Source organism: Temnothorax nylanderi, unplaced genomic scaffold (assembly GCF_030848795.1).
Source record: "Temnothorax nylanderi isolate EJ_2023f unplaced genomic scaffold, tnyl_v1.0 TNYL_tig0404_pilon, whole genome shotgun sequence".
In the NCBI taxonomy this organism is placed as follows: domain Eukaryota; kingdom Metazoa; phylum Arthropoda; class Insecta; order Hymenoptera; family Formicidae; genus Temnothorax; species Temnothorax nylanderi.
Genome location: NW_027249466.1, coordinates 86,475 through 94,444, shown reverse-complemented (window position 1 = coordinate 94,444; position 7,970 = coordinate 86,475). Strand labels below are relative to the sequence as shown.

The window sequence follows — 7,970 nt, the reverse complement described above, 5'->3', positions numbered from 1 at the left end:
AGTGCCGACCCTGCGATCCAAGGAACGGCACAACAATATCCTAGATAGCAAAACCTGTCATATTTACGAAAACTGAAATATGTACGTAAACTCGTGACGAGCGTTTGCACAGATAACATGTAATACTGTGTGTGCAAATGTTCAATCATTTACATTACACATTGTAGCTGCAAACAGTTTACAGCATCAATTTACACATCTTGGTTGTAAAAGTACTATAAGTATGAATCCTAGACGGAGCTACAATATACATTTACGCAATATTTGTGGCAACAATACATAAATTGTTTTCAGAAACGTTTGTATGACCGCACACATTTTGCTATCTAGGATAACACGTTCTTACACGTTGTACAACTCGTGCTAATACCTCGCGTAAACGGCGAATGGCTCTCAAGGTTGCACAAAGGTGCAGCACAAGCAAGCTCGCGATATTTCGAGTTTTTACGACTCTCAACGAAAGTATCGCAGAATACTCCGCACGCGTAAATGGTAGAAAATTGTCATCGCGTAAACGCATAGCCCCGCCACGTAAACGTAGTATCGTTGTGAGTATAGCATCTCAGCTGATAGCCAAGGGATCACATCGCTACCGTTTCCTTTCGCGCACACACTCTCACACTTCTTACTTCACTACTCAACTCCTAACACTTGTTACGTATATGCGTGCGTCAGTGACGCACAATGAAACACAAGAGACATTCAGTCATAACCTCTCGACGATCCACATGCTATCGTATGCTACCGATGCGTGCGGCAACACTGCAACTGCGGCACGTGGCACGCCGAGTGAGCGAGAGAAAATATATCGTTCTCTCCTTCTCGTTCTAACTGTCGCAGCTGATATGATCGAGGCTGCTACAGTGTGGATGTGGAGCACACAAGGAAAGAACCGTGTACGGCGTTGGAGCAGTAGAAGAGTGCAACATACAATCGGCTGCCTCTTTCTCTCCCGAGCTATAGCTATAGCTAATGTCTCGAGAAACACATACATTAGCACTTTGGCTCCTCTGTTACATGTCGAATGTCCCTTCCAGCGTGTATCCCATAGGCGCGAGTCACTATCGTGTCTCTTATTTGATTATTAATTAAAAATTGATATTACTACAAATAAAAAACATGGACTTCCGGTTCCGGGACAAAGAAAGTGACAGGTGCGAGAGTAGCGGAGATAAAGTGGAAGAGAAAACTGGACTAAGAAAGGTTTGCGGAGGGTGAGAGTGGCAGAGCAGCAGGGCGGAGGTGTTCTGCAGCGGAGGTGAAGAATTCGAGTGGGTGTGAAATCGGTTAAAAAGAGAAAAGGCAAAGAAAGTGGCAGGAGCAAAGTGACAGTTGAGGCATAGACGGTAAGTAATATAGAGGGCAGACAGAATGTAAGACATTGGCGCAGAAGCGGGCATAGACTAACTCGTGTAAAGTAGGGATAACTACAAAACGGGCAATCAGCCATAGGATAGATAACGAGGAAGAGTGATAGGCAAAGTAAAAGCAGCGGATGGAGAAAAAAAAAGGAGGTAGGAACAGAAAGTGAACAACAGAGAGGTAAAGGAAAGAAGGGGGAAGTCGAAGGCGAGAAGAAAACAAGAGGTAGGCCCACGAAGGCGGAGGAGCTAGCCAAACTGAGAGGAAGTGCAGACAGCCCAGGATCGATTAAGGATTTTCTTCAAAAGAGGAAGAGGGAAGAAGAAGTGGAAGAGGCAGCTAAAGCAGAGAAAGAGTTTTTGGAAGAATTCAACACACAAAGGAGGGTCAGCAGATCGCCACCAACCAAAATAAAAAAAGAAGAGGAGGGAAAAGAAAACATGGCGACTGAAGATTTATTAAAAGAAATTTTAGAGAAAATAAAGGAACAAGAGAGAGAAAGAAAGAAGGATAAGGAGGAACAAGAGAAAGAAAGAAAGAAAGATAAAGAGGAAATAAAAAACGAAATCAAGGGACTAAAGGAAGAACTGAAGAGAAGCGAGGAGATATGGGAGAAACAAAGGAAGAATATGGAAGGAAGAATTAAAAGTTTAGAAGAGAAGATGGAGAAGAAAGATGATAATACGGTAGTGCTGGAGGGAGGAGAAATAATGAGGAAAATGAAAGATATAGAAAGAAATATGGAGATGGCAGAGAGAAGAATGAGGAAAGTCAACATAATCATAAGAGAAGAGAAAACAAGAAGTGAAAAGGAAAGAGAAGAAAAAATCGAGAAGATGATAGAAGAAATAAACAAAGCGAAAGTGGCCGTCGAGGAAGTACGAGAGATAGGACATAGAGAGTTTAAAATGAAGGTATTGAGATGCAGAAACTGGGAAAGCAAAAGGGAGATAATGGGGAGAAAGAAAGAGCTAGGAAGGAAATATGGTTGCTTCCTGGATGACGACCTCACTAAGGAGGAAAGACGGATACAGAAAGAGATAAGAAAGATAGCAAGGGAGAAAAGGGAGGCAGGAAGAAGAGTAACGGTCGGTTACCAAAAAATATGGGAGGATAACAAGGAGTGGAGATGGAGCGAAAGCAAAGGTGTGCTAGAAGAGAGAAATGACTTTCGCAGATCACATTGAGAGGAAGAAGGATAAGGAAGGGCTAAGAGTGACAAACGAGAGAAAGAAGGAAGAGATACAAAAAAGGAGACATGATAGGTTTAAGAAGATAGAAGAAGAGCTGAGCGTTTCAGAAGACGTCAAAATGTATAAGGAAGAAGAGGAGGACATGAGAGGGAACGATATAGTGGAAGTCGAGGGGCAGGAGGAGGGTCACGTGGGGGAAGTGATAAGAAACGATAGGGGGAGCGAAGAGACGTGGAAAGTGGCCTTCTGGAACGTAGCGGGTATATCAAACAAGGATAAGGACTTCTGGGAAGGGATAAAGGAATGGGATGTTATTGTGATGATGGAGACTTGGACCGACGAGAAAGGATGGGAAAAAGTAAAAGAGAAACTGCCGAGGGAATATAGATGGAGAGTACAGAAAGCGACCAGGAGGAACAGAAAGGGCAGAGCGTGCGGAGGAATGCTGCTAGGAATAAGGAAAAGTATAGAAGAGATAAAGGAAGGAAGGGAGACGGAGATAGAAGGAAAAATCGAAGGTAAGATAAGGATAGGAGAGGAAATATGGAGGATAATAGGAATCTATGTAAACAACGATATAGACAAAAAATTAGAAGGATTAAAAGAATGGACGGAGGAGGGGGAAAAGGGAGTAAGAACCATAATAGGTGGGGACTTTAATGCGAGAACAGGAGAGGAAGGAGGATGGGAAGAGGAAATCGAGCGAAGAGATGAGGATAGAGGGAGGAGGTCTAAAGACAAGAAGATAAATAAGGAAGGCAGGAAATTACTGGAGTTCATCGAGGAGAGAGGATGGATGATATTAAACGGAGGCACGAAGGGGGATGAGGAGGGAGAGTATACATATACGGGAGGGAGAGGCGAGACGGTCATAGACTACGTAATAGGGGAGGAGGAAGTCAGAGAAAAAGTGGTAAGACTGGAAATAGGAGAAAGGATAGATTCGGACCATCACCCAATAATACTTTGGGTGAGAGGTAGCCCAAAGAGAAAACAAAAGAGGAGAGGAGCAGAAAGAATAAGAAGAAGAGGAATATGGAATGAAGAAGGAAGAACACAATTTAGAGAGAGGCTAGGCGCGATGGGAGGAAATAGAGATCTGCAAGAGGAAATAGAGGAAGGAACAATGAAGATAAGAAAAGTGATTGAAGAAAATGAGGATAAGAGTGAAAAAGGAGCTATTAAGAACAGAAGAGGGTGGTGGGACGAGGAATGTACGGAAGGTAAGAGGGGAGTGAGAAGAGAATTGAGGGAATGGAGAAAAGGAAAAGGTGAGGTAGAAAGATATAGAGAAAGAAAGAAGGAATATAGGGATATGTGTGAAAGGAAGAAGAAAGAGGAGAAAGAAAGGATGATTAGAGAGATCGGAGAAGCGAGAACGGAGGGAGAGGTATGGAAGTTGATAGGCAGAGCGAGGAAGAGAAGAAAAAGAGTGAACGAAGAGATAAAACAGGAAGAATGGAAGGAGTACTTCATGGAACTGATGGGCGGAATGGAGAACAGGGTGGTGAAGGGAGAGGGGGACGGAAATAGACAGGAGGAAGAAGAGATAGAATTAGAAGAGGTAAGAAACGTAATAAAGAAACTGAAGACAGGAAAAGCAATAGGCAATGACGGGATACCAAACGAGGCATGGAAATATGGAGGAGAAGAAATGGTGAATTGGATATGGGAAGTATGCAAACGGGTCTGGAGAGGGGAAGGTTGACCGGAACAATGGAAGGAAGGTGAGATAATCCCACTAGTTAAGAAAGGAGAAGGGCGAGAGGTGAAGGACTATAGAGGAATAACCATTATGTCATCGATGTACAAAATCTACACGGCGATACTAGCGGAAAGAATAAGAGAGGAAGTAGAAATGAAGAAGCTGATCCCCGATAATCAAGCAGGATTCAGGAAAGGAATGGGAACAATGGATCAAATATTCGCTTTGAACTACCTGGTGAACAGACAAATAGGAAAAGAGAAAGGAAAAATGACTGTATTTTTTGTGGACTTGAAGGCGGCCTTCGACTCAGTGGATAAAAGAGTGTTAATCAAAACAATGAGAGAAAGAGGAGTGAGGCAAGGACTGATAGACAGGGTGGAGGAAGTACTGAGGGAAACAAAGAGCAGAGTAGGGAGAGGAAAAGAGAGTGGAGGACAATTCTGGACAGCGAAAGGCTTGAGACAGGGATGCCCACTAAGCCCAATACTATTCAATCTACTAATCGCAGACATAGAGGAATACATAAAGAAGGGTGGATGGGGAGGCGTGAAACTAGGAGGAGAGAAGATATACACGCTAATATAAAGAAATCAAAGATAATGAGGTTCAGAAAGGGAGGAGGAAGGAAGAAGAAGTGCGACTGGAGATGGAAGGGAAAAAAATTAGAGGAGGTTAAAGAATTCAAGTACCTGGGGTACACGCTGAAGGAGAATGGAGGACAGGAGGCGCACATTAGAGAGAGAAGAAGAAAGGCAGCAAGAGTAATGAGGGAAGTGTGGGGGATAGGAAAGAGGATGTGGAAAAAGGACTGCAAAAGAAGAATATGGCTATATGACACCCTGATATGGACGGTGATGGGATACGGAGCAGAAATATGGGGATGGAAGGAAAGGAGAGAGGTTGAAGGTATTCAAGAGAGATATCTAAGATGGGTACTCGGAGTAAACTGGAGGACGCCGGGATATATGGTCAGAGATGAGCTAGAAAGAGAGAAAATGAGAGCTAGAGCAAGCAAAAGAGCATGGAGGTTTGAAAGAAAACTGGGAGAAGGTAGAGGAGGAGAAATAGCGAGAAAGTGTATGGAAGAAATGAAAGAGAGATGGAAGAGAGGAAGGATAATAGGAAAATGGGAGCATGAGAGAAAAGACTACTTGGAAGGGATCGGAGTAGAAACGGAAGAAGAAGAAGAGCTTGAGGAGGAGGAATTGGAAAAGAAGGAGAAAGAGAAGGATAGACAAGAAAGGATGGAAAAGATCACGAAATCGAAGTACAACAGGTGGTATAAGAATATAAGGAAGGAAGGGATCCCGGACTATTTAAAGAAAGGATGGGAGGAAGCGAGATGGAGCAGGGTGGCAAGATTCAGACTTGGTAATGAAGTGAGGGAGGGACTATACTGGGGTGAAGAGGAGGATAGAAGGTGCAGGATGTGTGGGAGGGAGGAGGAAACATGGGAACACATATGGGAGGAGTGTGCCAGATGGGAGGAGTGGGACGGAGAGGGATGGCAAGACGTGGTGGGTAGACTGCTGGGAGAGAAGGGGGAGGGAGAGAAATGGATGAAAGCAGTAGAGGAAATGAGACAAGAGGAGAGAGGGAGAAGAACGGAAAGTGCAGGGGGAAGAGCCAATAACCTCCCGAAAGAGGACTAAGCAGGACGAGACATCGAAAAGGAATGAAGGGAACCTACGTCGAGGTAGATAAGCAGGGGAACATAAAGGGTAGATAAGCAGGTAGGGGAACAACAAGAGAGGAGGAAGTGAAAAGGAAGATGAGGGAGGTATAAAAGAATGTATTCTATTAGATTGAATGAACGGAGCAGAATGAGCCGATACAATACTCCTTTAACCCGGGAGAAAGAGAAAGTGGTACTAGAGGTGAGAATAGCGGAAATGGCAAGGCGGGTACACAATGCACGCCGCCACAACGGGTAAAATGGATCGGCGGCAAGGTCGAGAGTGCGATGGAAGAGAGTAACAGATCGAGGAAAACAGGCGAGAAGTGCACGTGGCGAGAATAAAGGTGATAAGAAAGCGACAGTAAAAGAAGCAAGGCAGGAACAGCAGAAAGAGTTGACGACGGAGGAGTAAAGGTAAAGAGCGGCAGAAAGAGTTATCTAAGGAATTGAATGAGAGAGACGGGCAGAGGACAGGAGGAGGAGAAAGGTACATATAAGCAGAGGTATTAATCAGACTTTTTCTACTATCCACAGATACCGCAGGAAGGAAGTAGAGGAATGATGAGCAGAAAAGTGGCGTTAACAGTCGACAGGGAGGTGATAGAGGCAATAATAGACGAACGACTGAAAGATCTCAAGAGAGAAATAAAGGAGCTGAAGAAGGAGAGGGACGCGATGGATAGAAGGATGAACAGAATGGAACAAGACCAAGGCAAAAGGAAGAGGGACGAGAGCGAAGAGAGAGGGGATAACACATACAAGAGAAAATGGTGTTTCAAAGACAATGAGGAGAGCGAGGAAGAAAAAAGAAAGAAAAACATTATAATTAGAGTCGAGAAAGTGATATGGGGGGAAGGCGGCACAAACCTGAGCAAAGTGCAGAAGCTGATATCGAAAAGATTGAAGGTGGAGGTGGAATTGAAGGAGGTGAGCGTGCTAGGGCAGAGAGGGGAATGGCTCACGATGCTGCTAAAGTTGGGAAACGAGGATGACAAACGGAAAGTGTTAGATGCAAGAAGAAGAGAAGGAAGCAGAATGAGAGTAAAAATGGACGAAGACAAATCACTGGAGGATAGGATCAAAGAAAGAAAAGAGAGAGAAAAGAGAAAGGAATGGAAGGAGAAGCAAAACAGAAAGTCAAGCAGGTCAGCAGAGGATGAAATTTCAAAAAAGATGGAAGAAAATCTTCTAATGATTTCCGACGAGGAAGAGGAGGGATCGGAGGGAAGGAGCTGGAAGTGGTAGGGAGGGGGATAACAAAATGCAAAAATTGTAAAGGGTTGGGTACGTCCCTATAAAACGCCAAACTAATGTATTGTATGTATTATATGTAATGGGTGACGGGAATTATTGTAAAGGGTTGGGTACGTCCCTACAAAACGCCCTTTTGGACCCCATGTGGGTAATAAAGTACACGTTATCAATCAAATAAAAAACATTATTAATAAAAATTACTAATTAAATTAAACATACTAATACTAATCTTGAATTACATTAAAATTGATTCTGTAAATAAAAGATATAAAGTAATTAAAGAAATAAAGAATAGAAAGAGTGCAAATAATAGAAGTGCACTCTTCGCTAAATGTACGCTTTTTACTGAAAAAATTATTTGATATTAAATAAAGATGACTCATTGATAGCAGAAGAAAAATTAAATTATATTATTTGTTTGGGACCAATTATTCTGATAGTAAAATATACAAGAATGAAATATATGTTTTGCAATAATATGAATTATTCTATTGTACATATATTTTTTATATAAACGAACAACGAACATGTTATTGCTCAAAGAAAGCCGCGAGAAATTAGTGGTTTTTTTCGTTAAGAAAAAATGCAAAAAAATTGTTTTCTTTATTATATATATGTATAATATAATATTATATAATAATTTTTATATTATATAAAATTTTTAATATTGTATTATATGTATATGTGTACAATAATATAACATTATACATGTGTTACAGAATAGCACGGCACTACTTTAGGTCAATATTTTGTAGGTTGAAATAAACAAAAAAGT

The 7,970-nt window shown here is 42.2% G+C and overlaps 1 long non-coding RNA gene across 1 annotated transcript; it reads left to right on the top strand.

Moving 5' to 3' along the window:
- The first annotated feature begins 1,128 nt into the window (after positions 1 to 1,128).
- LOC139782320 (uncharacterized) lies at positions 1,129 to 7,377 on the top strand. Its single transcript, XR_011720850.1, has 2 exons — positions 1,129 to 1,346; positions 6,476 to 7,377. It is a non-coding gene; the product is annotated as an uncharacterized lncRNA (long non-coding RNA).
- Positions 7,378 to 7,970: the final 593 nt, after the last annotated feature.